Here is a 20,025-nt window from a genome sequence, read left to right as displayed (position 1 = left end):
AATACCCCCCCCCCCCCCCCCCCCCCGATGTTCAAATATTGACGCTCTTTCCTTGGTTGCCCGGCCGTGACTAGTACGGCAAGTACGACGTCTGATTCCGGCATTGTAATGTTATCGAGGAGTCCGAGCCGGAACCTTCTTCCACGTGTCAGGCAGACAGAGAGAGAGAGACGATAGGAACTTCGATTAGGTTTCACACTTCAGTCCCCTCCTCTAATTTCCCCAACCTCGTCGTTGTCCTTGACAGCCATCTATAGTATAGTCTGAGGAGGAGGGAGTTCGTGAGGTGGTGGTGAGAGAGAGGGGCGAAGGCCCGTACGAAAGGGGGGGGGGGGTTGAGAACGAACACCAGAGGAAAGGACAAAAGGGGGGTCTAGAGGGGGGGAGATGAACAGGGATGGGGAGGGAGGCTAGCAAACGAAGGAACCAAGGCACAGCGTCATCGAATCGGCCGCAGGCGCTGCTCGCACGTGCTTTCCCGCGCTGCGGCCATCTGAGTTGTGCGAGGCTCATCAGAGCGCGAAGGGGGGTGCGATTAGCATAGCCGTCTAATTCGGCGCGAAGTCCTAGCAGCGCGTTCCACTCTTTAACGAAGCGCTCTACGCGGCCCCGGCCACCGAAGCAGACAGATGGACAGGAAAGGACGGTGCGTGTGCGAGCGCCCGTACGGTCTGCCTGTGCACGCGTTGTGCGCGTTACGTGCCAATGTGCGGCGCCTGTGCATATTTAATGTCGAAGGAAGGAGAGGAGGCTGCTATAGGCTCTGCGCGGCTTCTATACCCTCGGCGTATACCGTGGCACCAACGGGCGCGTTGAACGCCACCTTCTCGAACCCGCGGAGATTGAGACTGAAAGTGAGAGAGAGAATGTTATGACCTTTTCGAAGTTCCTCTGAACCCCAGGCTCGCCCTTTCTCATTCGCTCCGCCACTTTAAAATATCGTAGAACACTCTCTAGGACTTAAGGAAAGTCTTCGCCAAGTCCTTGGGGGAATGGGCGGCACGTTGTAGGAGCGAACGCGTCTGCGGTTGGCGTTTTAACGGCTAGCGTGCGATGGCGCCCGGTGCTCGACATGGCGTGGGTCCGCGAAAAACCGCGGCGCCTAGAGTGTGTGTGCGTATAACGCGCAAACCTGTGCGTGTGCGTGTGTGTTTGCGCGAATGAAGAGAGGGCGGTCGCGAGAGTTTTGGAGAAAACGACGCGGCGAAGAAATTAGTTGATGGCTAAGCAACGTACGCTCGACGCACTTACTGCGCGAGGCGGGTGGTCCACTAGAGAGAGCCGCCGGTTGAAGTGGGAAGCGCTTTTCAAGTGGGCGCGTCGGAACGGCCGCGTGATTCTGACAGCTTATTTGCTAATTTCTGCGAAACGACTGGGCCCCGCGCCGAGCACCTCAAAAGTAAGTGAGCCGCGCTGCCTGCCTGCCGCCAGCGTGGAGAGTCTGTCGAGAAGTGCGCTAAACGGAGAAGCGAGTCGTCGCTTTCAAGGTGGATTGGAATGTCTTGCACAGGAGCTCAATCGTCTTATCGAAAAAGAAAGAGAGGAATCAAACTTAACTCGTCTCGGACCGGAAACAGCGTGAGTGTGGCATGCTGTTTACAACGCGCACGAAAATGGTGATAGATATCCTAGAGTATATCTCTGTCAAATTACGTTATTGTGTCTAAAGTTTCAGTACAGACGTGGGTGGTGGTCGGTATCCGCACCACGGTTGCCCCCCCTCCTCCCCCGCCACCTCCCTTCCTGCAGTCTAGATCATCTTGCTTTTGTGCATATACACAGTAGCTCGCACATAGTAGACTGTAGAAAATATTTGCAGATGCCAGGAGAAAAAGGCCCCTGATTACCTTTGGTAACCTCGCGGGTTCTTCGAAGTGCACCCAACGGCAAGGTGCGCAAGCGTTTTCATTTTTCTTTTTTTTTATGGCGAAAGCATTACAAGCTTCATCAAACGCGAAGATTGACCGTCGGCGGCGTTGGCGTCAACACGTGATGACGTCATCACATGACATCGTCGCTTGGTCTAAGGTAAGCCGATCACGGAGGCAGTGCAAAACTAGGTGACATGCTCAAAGCTCGCAATGCCTCCGATCCTGGAGGCAGCGCAATTCTACGTTAGGTGCAGGAAGCTATCAGAGGGGGGTGGATCAATACATCGACTGAGAGGAAAAATAAGATGGCTTTCGCTTTCGAATCGTCTTAGGCGAATGCATAAGGGACCTTGTGGGTGTTGAAAAGCTTTTATTTTTTATTTCGCCCGCGTCGGCATGTTGCCGCCTCAACACGGATTGAATCCCACACACCATGCTACAAGTAAGCGCAATGCCACAGCGCCTACAATATTACAGGGCGGGTGGAACTTCATGATGATAAACACCGTCCGAACAACAACGCACTATTGTTACAATACTACAGCCGAATCACTGCGACTCTAGATTCCCCTCCGTCGTAATTTTTCTGTACAGGAAACTCAATACGCCGTGGCAACCAAATCCCGCGTCCGCGCAATTTCAGCCTCTCCGTCTGCCACAGATTGGCGGTAGGCGTTCGAGGCGAAGCAAAGGGAACGGCACTCTCGCGCTATTAGTAGTCGTTCATCGCGCGCGAGTGGCCCGTACAAGCACTTGCACGGAGAAGCGCCGCCGAGTGTAACGCGGAAAACAGACCGCACGCGAGCCATTTCGACGATGAAGGCCCCCCGCTTTTGCCCACATATCGAGGAAGAGGGTGGCGGAGGGTGCGGGGCCGTTGGCTCACTCTCTTCGTCCCGGACCGCGGCCGCAGATTGCAGGCGAGAGCTCTACGTGCACTGGTGTGCTGCCGACACATCGTGGCGGCTGTGCACTACACGATGTATATTTAGACTCGCACTCGGCTACTCTCGGTGCCGAATCGCGTGCAGAACGGAGTGCGAAACAGAGGGGATAATAACTGTTGGGGTTTAACGTCCCAAAACCACGATATGATAATGAGGGACGCCGTAGTGGAGGGTCTTCGGAAATTTCGACCACCTGGGGTTCTTTAACGTGCACCTAAATCTAAGCACACGGGCCTCAAGCATTTTCGCCTCCATCGAAAATGCGGCCGAGATTCGATCCCGCGACCTTCGGATCAGCAGTCGAGCACCGTAACCCACTAGACAACCGTGGCGGGTGCGAAACAGAGCTGAACGTATATTTGAATGTATATAGTAGTGATGCAGAACTATCGGTAAATTGACTATTGATAGTATCGATAGTTTCTTTGAAACTATCGATAGTGTAAACAAACTATCGATAGGACTACTATCGATTAACTATCGATAGTCGAATCGGTAGTACCTTCGGTAATATTACTAGCGTTATTACTGCCACGCGTGTTTATTACTTTGTTTTGATGTATTCAGGTTTCACCCGCAGACTGTTAGCAGCGTTTGACGCAGACCGCGCCGCAATGTTTCAGAAGCTTCGCGATTGTTTGACATTTTAAGCTTACGCGCCGGACGCGAATATTCAAGTTTATTCGAAAGCTTACGCGAGCACCAGCGATAACGCTGGAAGGTTTGATGACTGATGTATAAAAGACGAAGCGGTTCTACCGATTATCAGATTACTCGACGGCCGGCGACTGTTCTCGCCTCTATCAGTGCACAGCGTGTATCGCTTGTATTCTGAGTTTTGATTTTCTGGGCACAAGTTTGACCAAATGAAGAGCTTCGTATTTCCCAGTCTTGCTGCAGCATTCTTCACCGTCACAGCCACGTGACAAACTATCCATAGTGGTGCGAATAACGATGCTGTCCAATTTCGCCAACGAGGATGGCCAAATTGCCAAAATATATGCGATAGCCTACTATCAGCTTCGCTTAATTTATGGGCAATTTTTTGGCGAAATAAATTATTTGCGCAGTGAAAATGGCGGCATATGTCCATCAATAAATTCATATTTAAAAGCGACCAGTACATCTTATAATTACCAAACTTTGTTCATCATTTTTTTACCTTGAAATCATCAAATGCAATATAAAACTGAAGCCGCGCAGTTCCACCCCATGCAACGGCTTCGTTTCCGCTACAGCTGAATAGTTTGACATTATGATCATGTGTCAGCGAATCACTCTGGTGAAGAACACAAGCATGTCAACCTTCTTGCCCTTCAGCCTGCTCCTCCAATTCCACTATATATGTACCACACGAGCAGGAAACCAAGTTTATTCTGCAATGAGTTCGCGCTGTTGATTTTAAACTGTCGATAGTACATACTATCGATAGCGCTATCGATAGTATCTTTTACCATCGATAGCTCAATAGTGACTCAGCTATCGATAGTATCGATAGTACCATCGATAGTTCTGCATCACTAGTATATAGACAACCGGTTTCAAACTCACCTCACTTAGCGGGCCGAAGTCACGTAATTTTGACTCCTGCAAGGGCCGGGACAGGAAAGAAGGCTGGGGCGGAAGGGGGGAGTAGGAGATGAGTTTGAACAAAATGTCAGCAAACGTCGCGACTTGAAAAAAGGCCTTTCCCATATCTCATCTATTGGCCATTTCCGCGAATGGAATTTGACGTCAGGTTTCGTGAGATATATTGATGCTGGTCCCCAGAATGACTGAAATCTGGACGCCGATTTTGAAATACAGAGTTCCTTGTTCCACGGTTATATGGTGCCTGCATGAGGTGCCGCACGAGACTGAAAGTTCTATTCCCTCGTCCTGTACTCGCGCTGTTTTTTTTTTTTTTCACTTTTAAGTTATGCACCAACTCGCCCGCCTTTCGCCGCTTGTCCAGTTGTGTAACATATGTGTACTAATACGCCGACTGTAACGCTGCAGCGATTTTGCATTCAACTACATGGTCAGAACATCGGAATGAAGCCTGCAGTATATTGTACGCCGTAAATATTCAGCGCTATACAGTCAGGGCGAATGCGTTTACGAGGGGCGCGAAATACTCGATTGCCGCGGTGTGGCTGCGGTTTCGCGATTGCTCTATAGCCGTAATTACGCCGGGCGCGAAGCGCACGCGTGCGCAATTAAAAACGCGCCGTCCTCACTCTCGCTCGCCGTGGATGAGTCTGCGTTCATGCACGTCGATGAGCCGTACAGGCGTTCAGGTTCGCGGGGCGCGGAATTCGCCCGAGGCTGGTCTGTACGCGGTCGCTTTTTGTGTTACATCGCGCCGGTTCTTACAGAGCGCGCGGCAAAACGAAAGCGATACGAGTCGGTCGTCGCTTACTGCTCACTCAGGCTCGCAACGCTATAAGTGGCGTCGAAAGAGCGCCCGTGATGGCGATGCCCGCACGCAGGATACACACGCGTGCTCAGCGTTTCATATCACGTGTCGATTTTGAAAGCATGTCGTTTTGGAGAGTGTTACTGAGGTACGAGAGTGTTTTTTGGGAGTGTTTTTGAGGTAGGGTTACTGGAAATGTTGCTGAGCTTCTGTTGCCTCTATCAACCGCATCCGCCCTCAAGCACATTAGTGGGAGCATGACGACGAATGTGTACGCTGGCTATATAGCTATATTTCTCCTTTCGGACAAATACGCGACGTAGTATAGCTAAGCTTCTAAGCTCGAAGACGCGGGTATGGGGGCGGAATGCGAAAAAAAAGAACAAAAAAGAGAAAAACCAACATCCGTGTAGATTCAAGCGCAGGCTCAGGAAACCCTGGGTGGCCGGAAATAATCCGACATCTCCCGCTACAGCATTATTGGTATCGTGGTCTTGGCACGTAAAACCATAGTAATCAATTAATTGTATTTTAACTTATTATTATTATTATTATTATTATTATTATTATTATTATTATTATTATTATTATTATTATTATTATTATTATTATTATTATTGTTGTTGTTGTTGTTGTTGTTGTTGTTGTTGTGATATTCCTGACCTCTTTTCATGAATGCTTTATTGGACCGGCCACTAGCCGATGTAGGATGTCGGTCCAGGTATATTGTGCCCTTTTGATACGATTTTCCAATAACAACCGATCACGATGATGATGACAATGCCACGGCATCCTCAGGCCATGGAGAAGTGACCGTCGACACTGTTCGCAAACAGCGAATCGACCCGAATAAGACATGTTATTTGCGCGTCGTTTTATTGCGCTGCGAGTAAACGTCTACGAAAAGAAGTCAAGCTCATACAATATAGGAAATATTTTATCCACGTCAGAGATCTAAATGTGACAGGAACGAGATTATAGCCATACGGTTCAGACATTACGGAAGTTCTAGACATTCTGCGAGTCGCGCACACGTTGCCATTTGTTATTTGCCGGTGACTGCACGCATGCTTCGAGCGCGTCGCGAGTGCCTTTGTCGCTTGAACGAGTTGTCAAAGCGGTGTCCCCAAATCTAACAGGAATGGAGTCAATAACGCACGCTTCACCGATTTAGGTCTAAAAAAAATAAAAAAAAATGGAGGAGGAGGAGGGGGAGGACGTCGTAGGTTGTAGGCGTATCTATAGCCTTGCGAGACATACATTGGCCTCTCCGGTTTCCTCCTTTCAGGTTGTATTGGAAACATGATCTGTTTTTTTTTCAGACACCACACCCCCGATATAAGTGTCACTCATCAATAGCCACACGCGAGCTCTGTAACGCATTAAGTGGACAGTGTTCATACTTGTGACTTCTTAAGCAGGACCCCGCGACACACTCCATACTCCTCCCTTTGTTTCTTCCTGTTAAGCCTAGAAGACGCGCTCTCACAGACGAATCTCCGCAAGCCGTTTCTTATGAAATGAATAAAATAACTCCTACCTGAGAGCTCCGCGTTACGCGTCAGAAAAGAAAACGTGAAAGTCATCGCCGAAAGTGAAAATGTCCTCGTTATTCGACTTGGTCAGGTCGACTGGAACATGGAGCGAACTGACGCGCTAGACAAATGGTCTCCACAGAAAGAAGAAAACAAAAACAAAAACAAAATAACAACAAAAAACCCAAGTGGAGCTCTGCGAAGAACGCCGATTATTGGAGTTTCCAGCACATACGGTATGCGGTATGCGGGAATGCGGAAAATGAATTTTAGAAGGTTCTTTACCCGATGTGGGACAAAAACCAAATGACGGAATTTGGTCGACAGTCAGAAGAGCAATAGATGGCAAATGTGCGAACGCGGCTTAGTGAAAATTGGTTTCGAAGATTGGAATGCCGCTCAGGTTGCGGTATTCGTCAAGGCGACGTTTGCAATAAGAGACGGGCACGCGTTTAGTCTTTGGGACCACTCTACGAATGTGATTTAGGAGGAACGAACCAACGAACGAACGAAAGAAAGAAAAAAAAACGCCAGGCCTGCGCTGAAACCGCAGCACAGTCACAGCGAAAGCTGGAAGAGCGGCGTTTCTAGAGGCCGTTAAGCTCTCTTGGGGCTACAATACAAGTACTAGAAAGGTATCCACTACGCCATAAATCACAATTTTTGTGAAGTTGGGAAGCACCTACTAAGCCAATATTCGTCATTCTGCGGAGAAGCGAGGCACCAGCTACACGTCTTTAAGGCATTATGTGCACTTTGTTGATGCGACGACTGATGACGATGAAGAATTATGGCTGAGCATTTGTAATGGGTTGGAATCTTTAAACGGCCCACCAGTAATGTAATCTGCATTGGGTGACGCCCGGTCGCTATTTCCCTCTCCCGCCATGCTGTATAACATACGTTGACGTGGGAGAGAGACGGAGGGGGGGGGGGGGCGAAGAACTTTACTGAGACCCCGAGGAAATGGATCATGCGCTTATGGGCTTCCTTGGCAACCAATACAAGTGCACTTGCGAGGAACCCACTGCGCTATAAATCATTGTAATTTTACTGAGACCTCGCGGAAGTGGATCTTCCGCTTATGGGCTTCCTTGGCAACCAATACAAGTGCACTTGCGAGGAACCCACTACGCTATAAATCATTCTAATTTTTGAGAAGTAGGGCAGCAGGCACTGTGCCATTTTTCGTCATTCTACGGAGAGCGTTGGTACCTGCTAAACGCATGTAAGGCATTATGCGCACTTTGTTGACGCTGTGCCTGATGACGATGAAGAATTATCGCAGAGTCCTTTGTAATGGGTTGGAAGCATTCAACAACCTACTCGTTGCGCAATTAGCATTGTGTGACGCCTGGCTACAGAATTCGCGTTGTGCGACGCTTGGTGCTTACTTTACTCTTCTACCACGCTATATTGCATATGCTAATGTGGTTCCTTCCCGACATGAAGCCTGTATAGGACCTTTTGCAAAGCAATTTCAAGCACTTGCATGGCTCAGATGTTTAATACTGGGCTCCCACGCAGAGGACCCAGGTTCGAACCTCGTTTCATCCTGGAATTTTTTTCTTATTGCGTTTTTTTTCTTATTTCGAGCGATACTGGTTACGGACACCGGCGGCGGCGGCGGACAACTACGGCGCCAAAAACGGCCGGTGAAATGATCTCATAACAGCTTTCGCTGTAAAAAACCAGCCAGCTCCACCACGTGAAAGCCGCCCAAACAGCGAGACTGATGCCCCCCCGTCCCTCCTCACCAGGCTATTGCCTTTCTATTGCCTACGCGGGCGCGGCTTCTTCCTCGGGAGTATGAGCAGTGTTAGACATTCTGTTACAGCGAGCTCCCGAAGAACCGACACCTTCATACTCCATCGAGCCCCTCAATCACCTACTTCTCGCAAACTGCTAGCTGGGTTCTGACGCGCTTTCCGCCGAGCCTCGCCCTCGCCCCTCTTGGCGCGCCTCCCATTGGTTCTCCTTCCCATCAAGCTTCACTGTCGCCCCTCTCGGCAAGACACTCCCTTCCCTCCTTCCCGCCAGGCCCCTCTAGGCTCGGCGAAGCCCTTACCCTTCCTAGCGAGCCTCACCGTCGCCACACCACAAGGCCACACGTGACCAGCGTTGTACCGGCGCCGGCGAAGGGTCAACTAAGAATAGCCTCGCTGTTAAAGTGCGGCAGCGGTGTGCACTTACAGGTGCGATCTGCTGAGTGCTCTAAGAAAAACGCCGCTGCCATGTTTTGTGAGGATTATTTTTCTCCGACTACGTTACGATTATCGCTATTTTTTCATCTATTCAGCGATAGGCATATCCCGGCGATGTCAGGAGGTCGGGGAAATAACGAAGGTTCAAAGGAATACAGGAAGACTGGTTCAAATAGCTGCGAAGCAACTAGCCTTCACATTGAATAACCCTCGCAAGCCGCCAGCGCACACGCACACGCACGCACGCACACACACGCGTACACAGGAGAGAATGACGAAGAAAATGACAAAGACGATGATGATGACGACGACGATGTTGAAGAAGGAGGACAAGCAACGTTTATTCAACATTTATTAAAGAAAAATAGTGGTACATCGCAAAAAATGATGGAGGAGATGTAAAAATAATAACTGTTGGGGTTTTACGTCCCGAAATAACGATATGATTATGAAAGACACTCCAGTGGAGCGCTCCGGAAATTTCTACTACCACTTGCAGTTCTTCAACGTGCACTTAAATCTAAATACACGGTCCTCCAGCACGGAGATATAAAACAAGGTGATCATTGCGTAGCAGAAGAAGAGGAGGAGGTGGAATTGCCTCGTATGCTTTTTCGACACCCACCTATTGTGATTACGAAATTCTGACGCTCATATCCCTTCATACAAACGTAACGGCATCAAGAGCAACTTCCGTCGTTAGTCCGACATCAAAGTCAAGTTCTGGCGAGACGTCACAGGACTTTCGTCGCATTACAACACAACACGACGGTCTTGATAGGGAATATTCGTTCTCAGTATTTTGCCGCATTATGGTGCCTGCGGCATCTGCACCAAACGGCGTCACTTCATATGCGTGTTTCTATATTCCACCATTCTTAGCTTTCCTTTAAATATTTTTTTCGTTTTTTTTTGTGAGAACAGATATTACTACAGTAAAAGGATGTCGCCGCGTTCAGTGGGCGTAACGCCAGAGTCTGCATATATGTGGCTCAAGGGCGTTCGGCATTCCCGGAAAAAATGCGAGGCGGCCCAACGTAAAAGCATTCCGATCAAATATGGAAAAGCTTGCGATGTGCAGTTGCCGACACAGTGCGTGCCCTTCCATGGCAAAGTGACATATCATTTTGGCGAAGCCACCTGTTGCTCTTTTACACGTGTTTGTGGCTCGCATGAACACTAGACGTATACAACTAGTTGAAGATGGGAAACTAAGGTAGGAACATCTTAGTTGAATATTAAATGTTAGCATCCTTTGAAAGCCCGTTATACAAAGTACTCCTCATTGGAACAGTTAAAAAAAGAGAATAAATATTCGGCAGATCCCACGTACCGTGGGAGTCGATGTTATGCGAAGCATGCGGCGGGTAGGTGACTGTGGCGTAACTTTTTTTACTGAGCGACACGTTACAAAATGACGCTAAAGATATATTTAAATTTTGTACGCACACATATATATGTTGAAGAGCCGCATATGTGTCCCGAGAACGCACGCACGTTTCACGAACTCGTGTGCATGTGTGGAAGAAGTTCTTGACAGTTCTTGAACAAGGGCATCATCACCGTGATCAGTGAGCACCAGCAACTGGTCATGACTTGTTATAGGATCCGGTCGTGATCGTGGTGACGAGGGGTCCATGTGTAGTGAAGTATGTGGTATAGTAGAGCTGTTGGAATTCTAGGATGCCTCGGTTCCTACACCTACACCCGTTCATTACGTCACATTTTAGCATAAAAAAAGCGACGCACGGCTCTTGCCTGCTTAGTGTGAACAAGGAACCCCTATGGGTCCCGAAACGTCTCTGTGTTTTTCACCTTGACTTGGTCAGTGACCCCATCTACATCCTCATGCCTCGGTCATTTCGTCGACAAATCGGCTGTTGACAGAGCCGGCGACAAGTAGAAACCTGAAGCCACCTTTCGCGCTGGTGAGGTATAGGCCGTCGAGGCTGGTAGGCCTGGATAGTGCTACGTGGACCAACATCAGTGGATGGCGTTTGTCGTATTCGTAGACTACCTGGGCGTATGTGGCCTACGTAGCCTAGTCTACAAAGCGGCTGTCAATCAATCTGGCATCATCCTCGGTCAGCATGAGGCCATCGCCCAGCCTCGTAAGAAATGACGTGGACACTGCGTCGTTCTTGCGGACTAAGTGCAATTTACGGTGTGGTGATGTGGATATCATATGTAACTTTCGTTAATGTATTCCTCCGGGGTCGAGCAATGCTTCAATATAGCTTGCTGAATCATATGAATACAAACGTAATGTTTATTAGACTGCTATAAAAGCGGAGCCAACACTGGAACTAGAGACCTTAATCTGATATGATGCCTGTATCGTAGGAGTATCATGTAGTGTTTATTGCTTTCTTGTAAAATTAGATAGCAAGCACCACAACCACAATTGACGTTGCACCGATATTACGCCTGCGTAGGCTTTTTTTCCAAACCAGTTTATAGACCTGGCATGGCTCAGTGGTAGAATACCTGATTGCCACGCAGAATGCTTGGGTTCGATTCCTGCAGGGATCCTAATTTTCATTCATTCCATTCGTTGAGTCAACGCTGCCATTGTTGGTTTTCCTTAACGCTCTAGCATTTAAGTTACCAATGTCCGTTCTCGCCGTTCCTGGGTAGATATAAACTGTCAATCACCTGTGGCGCATACCCGTACACCGCGGCCCGTGGTAAACGGGTATGTGCCGCACGTGTTTAGTGGAAAGGGTTTGACGACGTACGCGACATGATTTTAACGTTATTCATGTCATGACCCGGCAATCATATTCGTCAAATCCTCTTACCCTCCCATGCAAATTTTGGTCTTCACCAAGTTAAGGAGGCGATCATGAGAGCACCCAGACGTAGGCGGCTAGATAGACAGATACGTAGATAGAAACGCTCAAAGTGCCAGAGGTTCGCTAAGAAATGCTTCGCATTTAGGAAAAATCTGCATGCCTTAGATGAGGCTTATAGTCGCAGTGAAAGTTACCCGGACAATCAAAGCCGTCAGTATATGTATAGTAAATCCGCGCTTCCGCACGGGGATGTATGATTTCTTTCAATTAATCAAATTATTAAGCAAATTATTAAGTCTTTATGAGAAATAGTTACAAGTTTTAAAACAAGTGTGCGTACGTACAGATAGCTGAAACATTGATTCGTTTAGTTTTTTCTTTTATGTAGAAAGGAGATATGTAAAGAAGGTGCGATTCATTAATGGAGTACGTAATTTGTCTGAAAGGGTTCGTCTGAAAAACAACGACCATATAAACGGAAACAAAAGAGGGCGCCGTCAAAAATACCCCTTCAGGTGGGGCAGTCATTGTTGACCTTCATTGGTTTACATAGCGTAGCGCACGCCATGCGTTCGTTGCTGCCACGTCCGCTGTGATGCTTCAGGGAAATTCGCAATCTCTTAAAAGAGAAGAAGAAAAAAACAAGAGGACGATGCTTGTAAACATGGCTGGGGTGTGTTTACGAAACATGAGCCAGGTACCTGTCGGTTATTGCTGCAGCGAGGGTTGAGTAGGAGGAATTTCAATCATCTTGGAGTTCCTGCCTTACTTACTTGCATTTCATTTTTTCTCACTCGCTCACTCACTTTCTTTCTTTCTTTCTTTCTTTCTTTCTTTCTTTCTTTCTTTCTTTCTTTCTTTCTTTCTTTCTTTCTTTCTTTCTTTCTTTCTTTCTTTCTTTCTTTCTTTCTTTCTTTCTTTCTTTCTTTCTTTCTTTCCTTGTCCTTATTTGTCACACACACACACACACACACACACACACACACACACACACACACACACACACACACACACACACACACACACACACACACACACACACACACACACACACTCACTCACTCACTCACTCACTCACTCACTCACTCACTCACTCACTCACTCACTCACTCACTCACTCACTCACTCACTCACTCACTCACTCACTCACTCACTCACTCACTCACTCACTCACTCACTCACTCACTCACTCACTCACTCACTCACTTTCCCTTCACTTCTGCCGTTCTTGCCCCAGCGGTCGCCCAACGGTTGGGGTATTCGGCTGCTGACTCGATAAGATGCGGGCTCGATACCGGCCGTGGAGGTCGCATTTCGACGGAAGCGAAACGCTATAGACCTTTTTTTCGTGGGCGCCGGCTTATTGCCTAGCGGGCGGCGCCGTCCTTGGTCTGGCAACCCACTGGCGTGTGCGAAGCTCCGCTTTTGTAGGGAAGATATACGTGCGGCTGCAGTTGCAGCCAATTTATTTCGTTCCGGCGCACTGAATTTCGTATCAAGTGATGCAGTCTACGTAGGAAATGAATCTGTGAGACGTCCTGAAACGGTTTGATCCGTTCAGGGTCAGTTATGTTCATATACGACGACGCGAACGTGTCGCAAGTGGTCGATATCATATATTTTCCGCACTGTCTGTTGGAAAACCACGTAAATATTTCGACCTGTTCTAGCAGGGCAAGCAAGCGCCGCCACTCTTAGCAGATACAATGAATTATTTTCGTGGACTGTAATCTTTTAGTTTCTTTTTCCATGACTACCGCTCGTACATGCGGTTGTGCGTGAGCACGCCGTCTCGATTTCGTGGCGCGGACGGCATCTGTTTGTTGCTCGCGAACAGTTGCCTATCTTGTTCCTCAACTTTTAAGTGACCGCTTATTACTCGCTCGTTTATTGCCCACCCGTGTGAACGAAGTTAGAGCTGTTTACAGGGAGGTGCTGGCACATATAAAAACGATGCTGATGTTGACATGCCGGCGCGCTTCTTTTTCTTTTAAGAGTCGCGATACTTGAGTGGATTTCGGCGGCGATAAGATGAAGATGGTTAGGGAGTTTCTTCTGCCGGTAAGGCACGAAGTGCTCCCGGGCTCGAGCCTTTGATCAGCATCGGAGGTGATTCGCGTTTTTTTTTTGTAACTTCATCTACCAGATGTACCGTTTTTGCAAAATTCTTGCTGTCGTTCCCAAAGCTAAGCAGCAAGACTGGCAGTTGAAGAAACACTAGACAAGCTTAACAACGTGGTTTTTGTGTCGCGCGTAGAAGAGAATTAACAATGTTGCATATCATTGCGCGACTGGTCGGACACTGTTCTTGACCACGTAAAAATTTGTCTTCCTGAGGTAGTTGTTCCACACGAAGCGACAGGCCTCTTTTTTTTTTGCTATTCGGCTTTCATATGGCTCATCGTATACGATACACTCCGCTGTATTACGGAAGTTATGACCTCACGACAGAAATCTCGCCACATTCTTTTCATGTAGCGTTCAGTGAATGTTCGGGTTTTAGAAGGCTGGTACGGAGCACAAATTAAATGTATCATGCCGGTTACACCGCTGCGAAGTGAGGGCTTTCTCGTCCGTGCTAATACCCGTATACATCAACTGCAACGATCACCGTGTTGAGCCGAGCTACGAAGCTAATTGTTAGACAAAACACATCATATAAAAAAAAATATGGTAACACAACGAAGCGAAACAACTCAGGTGGGTACGCGAGTGGTACTTGGATGTTCTGCACTTTACCGAACAGGGCCGTACTTGACCGCTTATGTTTGTTCGCAAATCTGGCCATATCCAATTGATATTTGACTGCATTGAACACTGGGAATTCCGGATATATTGCGGCACTTGCCAGTTTATAACCTGTAACCTAACACAAACGATGTTCCTTGAAGAGTGCACACAACCGCAAACACACCGCGCTTGGTGATGCACGTCGCATACTTATTCTGGCAGCAGTTTACTTTTTATAGTTGCTAGAACAACCAAAAACGGACCTTTCGCTGGCTGACATCGCAATAAAAGTCAATGAAATGCGCAGGTCGACCTAAAACACGCAAAAATTGTTCGAAAACGCCACTCATCCAAGCACCAGCCCGCACACTCCGCGCCGTCGCGCACGAGCCAGAAAGGAGGAAAGCGCTGGTTGCCAGTCCGGTCCTCCTCGCCCGATGCAACGGTCTATAGGGACCCGTTTTATTGCGCGATATAAGTGCACAGTAACGAACACTCGGTAGTCGAAATTATACGGAGACCTCCACTACTGCGTCTCTCACAATTCATTTACGTTAACTGCGTACTCATGTTAGTCCCCAGTAGCGTGTGTTTAGCATTATAGCGTGTGGACTTGAACATTTCCGTGAAAATGTGTCATGCGTGTGGCACTCTCTGTTTTGCGTATGTTATTGTCGTAGTCATATTGTACCTTCGCTGTGCCTCAATGAAAAGGAAACAGCGCGAATTTTTCAGACGCTGACAATAGCAAAGGGAACGGCACGGACAAGCGCTGGCATTCGCCTGAAATTTTATCGCGCACGAAAGGTATATATGCTGTGAGGCAAAACAAGGTTGTTTACATACACCTTTCGTGACAACATATACACCTTTCGAGAGCAATAAAATTTCACTTGAAAGTAAGCGAATGTCCGTGCCGTTCTTCTGGCTATTGTCAGCCTCTGAAAAAGTCGCGCCGTTTCCTTTGGGCCCAGGAAAGGGTGGAGCGTCACGGCGTTCTGTCCTCTACGTGGGCGCCGCCAGCGGTTACAACGGCCTCCCGTTAGGGTGTCCTGTCAGTAACTCCTCAGGATCCCATAAAGTTCGCTGTCTGTCTGTCTGTCTGTCTGTCTGTCTGTCTGTCTGTCTGTCTGTCTGTCTGTCTGTCTGTCTGTCTGTCTGTCTGTCTGTCTGTCTGTCTGTCTGTCTGTCTGTCTGTCTGTCTGTCGCTTCGCTGGGTTCGCCGACTACTACATATCCGATAGGCGAGCGCTTCCGTATACTTGGGAGCTTCGCTTTTCTTCCTCTTGTGCTGCGCGTTTCCCTCCGGTAGGACCGAGTTTGCCCAATTTTCACCTGCGTTTCCTTTCCGTTATTTTTTCTTTTCTCACGCTATACTGAGTCGCGAACTGCATATATCTTAGCTATGGGCGAGAGGGCGCCTTGGTAGAGAAAAAGTTTTCTTACCGAACTTTCTTATGGAATCATCATCATCACATGTGAACGATACATTATGAATGACTATGTTGTTTATACATGTGTGTGTGTTTGTGACTGTAGGTATCATTTTTGTTTATATGTGATCATTGTATATACCCTTGTCGTCACCTAACGCATAGCAAGTCAGGCTATAAATCAGGCTAACATCTCCGGGGATACCATTAAATTGATACCTACCTACCTACCTACCTACCTACCTACCTACCTACCTACCTACCTACCTACCTACCTACCTACCTACCTACCTACCTACCTACCTACCTACCTACCTACCTACCTACCTTCCTACCTACCTACCTACCTACCTACCTACCTACCTACCTACTTACCTACCTTCCTACCTACCTACCTACCTACTTACCTACCTACTTACCTACCTGCCTGCCTGCCTACCTACATACCTACCTACTTACCTACCACCCACCCACCCACCCACCTACCTACCTACCTGCCTACCTGCTACCTACCTACCTACCTACCTGCCTGCCTGCCTGCCTGCCTGCCTACCTACCTACCTACCTACCTACCTGCCTGCCTGCCTACCTGCCCACCCACCCACCCACCCACTCACCCATCTATCTATCTATCTATCTATCTATCTATCTATCTATCTATCTATCTATCTATCTATCTATCTATCTATCTATCTATCTATCTATCTATCTATCTATCTATCTATCTATCTATCTATCTATCTATCTATCTATCTATCTATCTATCTATCTATCTATCTATCTATCTATCTATCTATCTATCTATCTATCTATCTATCTGTCTGTCTGTCTGTCTGTCTGTCTGTCTGTCTGTCTGTCTGTCTGTCTGTCTGTCTGTCTGTCTGTCTGTCTGTCTGTCTGTCTGTCTGTCTGTCTGTCTGTCTGTCTGTCTGTCTGTCTGTCTCCTTTTCACTATGCAGAGCCAACTCGCCCAAAGCTTGACTTTACTAAGTTACATGTGTCTCAGTGTTCGTAGCGTCTCGTGTTGGAACAAAGATTTTCCTAAACGCATATAGTACTCAAAATAGTTCACCTTTCGTTCTAACCTGAAGACCGGAAGCTCTTCAGAGTGCCTAAGTTTTGTATGTAACGGCCAAAGGCTTTACGCATTCATTTTCAGCGTCGCGCGGGTGTCTACGTGACGGAAACTGCGTTGCATAGGATGGATTGGATGGATCGAACTTTACTTAAGTACTCTATTTAAATGTACGTGGGCCCCTAGACGTCTGGAAGTCGCGCTGGCCGACATCCCCGCATAAATTACGTCCTTATCGCGCCCTTATTTATAAACGCGGCGCAATCGTGTATAGCTTCGCGACTGTATAAACAATGCCGTATAGTTAAAGCCACGGCACTGGCACTAGCGGCAAGCGCGAAATATATCGACCCGAGGAAAATGCAGTGTCTCGTTTTCTGTATGCAACTCTTTTCTTCGTACGCTTAACGTCACATAATATAGAGATATGGCTTTACGGTCACGCACGCTATTATCGTCCAAGCGAGCACCGTAACGCCAAACCTTGCAACGCAGCGGCTCGATAGTATTGACCAAAAAATGACCGGCGTCGTATATCGTACCTGCGTTATACGTACTCAGCGCTATATACGATCTCATGCGTGCATCGTGGGAATAATATTGAGCATGTCCCTGCCTTCTGATTGATGGGCCATTCCGCGAAGAGAGGTTTCAGGTTTCGACGGTGGCCCCGAAAATTATTCCGTTTAGCAACGGCAACTTGTTGTTTGTTTACGCGTGACATGCCTCTTGTGCTATCATGGAAACGTGTTATGCCCTAGGGCAGTGTCTCGAAAAAAAAATTTTTTTAAAAAGCCGCAGCGACATTACTCCAATCATCCTCAATTCCCCCCCCCCCCTTCTATAGTTACCGGAATTGGTATACAAGGTCTTTCAAAAGTCGTGAACGCTCGATCCGAACATTCGAATACGCTTTTTTGGCTTCATCAATTAAAAAAAAGGGGGTGGGGGAGGGGATTGTTGAAGTGTCCTTGTAAGCGGAGTCACCAAATAAAAAAGAAAAATTTCCATTGAATTTTTTCATGGTTTGTGCAGCTTACTTAGTAAAGTGTCGTGCCGCAACGATATCCGCTGGAATGCGTGATAGAAGAGCCTAATAATTTTTCGCATAACTGTCAAACGAAATTACAATTTTTGACTGCATGAAACGTACGTGATGACAGAAAGCAGACGTTACTAAGAAAGAAATAAGGATAGATAGATAGATAGATAGATAGATAGATAGATAGATAGATAGATAGATAGATAGATAGATAGATAGATAGATAGATAGATAGATAGATAGATAGATAGATAGATAGATAGATAGATAGATAGATAGATAGATAGATAGATAGATAGATAGATAGATAGAAATGATGAAAAGGCAAGGAGGTTAACCGTAACTGAAACACCTGGTTTGCTACTCTACACTATGGAAAAGAGGGAAAGAAAGAAGAAAATAAAAATGGAAAGAGGACAGCAGGTGTGCAAGAAAATCAGTAAAGATAAAAAAATTCTGAGGGACAGGAGCGTGTCTAATGAGCCACTGCCACGTAAAAAAGAAAAAAGAATCATTAAAACCTTGATAGACATCCGGTGCGACGACAGTTTAGGTCGCCATTTTAAGACTGTCCGCTCCGACGGGGGCATATATCGTCAAGGCGGCCTAAACCCCTGACACACGGGCACTCTGAAGTCCTCTACGTAAAGGGACATCTTCCGGAAAGGCGTTCTTTCTGCGAAGGGTCCTTCAGAGTAACGAAAGGGGTTTACTTTAAAGAGTACTTCACTTTTGCCCGCTTGACACCGGATATAACACGGCCGCTAGCGACGGCCCGCCCGTGCTGTAGCCATCGGGACGGTGGGTTACACAGTTTCCTCTAGATTTTTTGTACTCAGTTAGACGCTGCTCTGAACGGGGCTTGACCCCCCTCAAATAAATTATTTTCCCGTTAGTTTTCCTCTGTTTAGTTGTCTGTGAACTTATTCATGATACTTTCTTTTTTAATCTACTTTTGACGACTGTCGACGAAATTTTCCAGCGCTCACCGGCAGATTATTTTCTTTGTAGACACTTGATTGACCGCTGGGGCCTACTCCAGGCGATACAGTAGTATATGAAGGTCGCTATTTGATGTTAAAAAAATAAAGAAATCCTACAGCCTCAAGTGAGTTGCGCAAGGTAGCAATCTCCCTGACAGCCGTGTTCGAGCTTACACAACTCAATTTCGCCGATAAGAACGGAGCGGTTCCACATCGACCGCGCAGTAAATTACGCCGATCAAAAAGGAGAGTTCTATTTTGTTTTCTTTAAATAACCGCTCTCAATTTCGACAGACTTCTTCCGAGGTTTTATTTTAGTTGCTGCTTTACGGTGCAGCACTTAGCGAAACTTGATGGAAGGGTATATGAGAAAATGTGGAATGAGGCGGCGTTGCTTTTGCGTTTCGTTATGTTCCTTCGGTAGCGCTGTCTTACTTCCGCACTGAAGAACATCCACCCACTGGAAACCGTTGCTGTACTCAACAATGAGTATTTCTCACAATGTTTTACACTTGAAACGTACAGCAGTAGCAACACCAATGTCGGTTACATAGTGGAACAGTAAGAAGTGTGTGCGAACTCCACGGCGGCGTTGTGGAGAGAACGTGACACACGCTCGCTATAGTTTCTAGCTCCCGCTGGTAGATGGCGTCGGTTGTTGGGGGCCTGTCTTGCGCAGTGAGGTAATGGAAAAATTTGAGCACATGGTCATTTTGCGCGGGCCTTCGCCACAACGCGTTGCGTTTAGTAGTGCATATTGGGAAAAAAAGACATGGCTGATCCCTTCGTCATAGGAATCGGTATAACACGAAAGTAAACCATGTCTTCACATGAGTATAGAGGATTGGTGTGATTGGTGCGCCTGGTGTGATTCTACGCTTCTGCCACGCAATGTTACACGCCTTAAGGAGACTCCTCCCACTACGTGACATTCGTATAGTTTTTTTTTTTTTTTTCGAGACAGTTTCAAGCAGTGGCGTGGCTCTGCGGTACAACACCCGCTTGCAACGCA

General features: G+C 47.4%; 1 protein-coding gene across 1 annotated transcript in view; it reads right to left on the bottom strand.

The window, feature by feature from the left end:
- The window catches only part of LOC119391175 (uncharacterized), a 130,090-nt gene that overhangs the window by 9,654 nt on the left and 100,411 nt on the right, over positions 1-20,025 (bottom strand). The gene's annotated exons all lie outside the window — the stretch shown is intronic.

The sequence above is a fragment of the Rhipicephalus sanguineus genome, chromosome 4 (genome assembly GCF_013339695.2).
Source record: "Rhipicephalus sanguineus isolate Rsan-2018 chromosome 4, BIME_Rsan_1.4, whole genome shotgun sequence".
Lineage (NCBI taxonomy): Eukaryota > Metazoa > Arthropoda > Arachnida > Ixodida > Ixodidae > Rhipicephalus > Rhipicephalus sanguineus.
This window is presented reverse-complemented; position numbering and strand designations above follow the sequence as displayed.